This window comes from Gekko japonicus, unplaced genomic scaffold, assembly GCF_001447785.1.
Source record: "Gekko japonicus isolate JY-2015 unplaced genomic scaffold, Gekko_japonicus_V1.1 scaffold2190, whole genome shotgun sequence".
NCBI lineage: Eukaryota > Metazoa > Chordata > Lepidosauria > Squamata > Gekkonidae > Gekko > Gekko japonicus.
In genome coordinates, this window is record NW_015165882.1 from 306171 (window position 1) to 306387 (window position 217).

General features: G+C 37.8%; 1 protein-coding gene across 1 annotated transcript in view; it reads right to left on the minus strand.

The window, feature by feature from the left end:
- LOC107110505 (MICOS complex subunit MIC13-like) overlaps positions 1 to 217 on the minus strand; it is a gene marked incomplete at its 5' end in the record, with an annotated part of 4507 nt that overhangs the window by 831 nt on the left and 3459 nt on the right. The window lies entirely within an intron of this gene.

Here is a 217-nt window from a genome sequence, read left to right on the forward strand (position 1 = left end):
TACCTTTTTCTTTTTCATAAAAAAAAAAACAACCCTCCACACAAACAGAGTAAAGAGGATTACAGGCTCGATTAACCGGAAGCACCCACCCACAGCCACTATATAAAAAGGTCCCCGTGGTTTAATTTTTTTTTATTGCTTTCTCCCCCCCCCCCACTTCTGCCACTGCTGCATTTTTAAAAAAAAATTAAATGCATTACTATAAGAATTAGCTCCA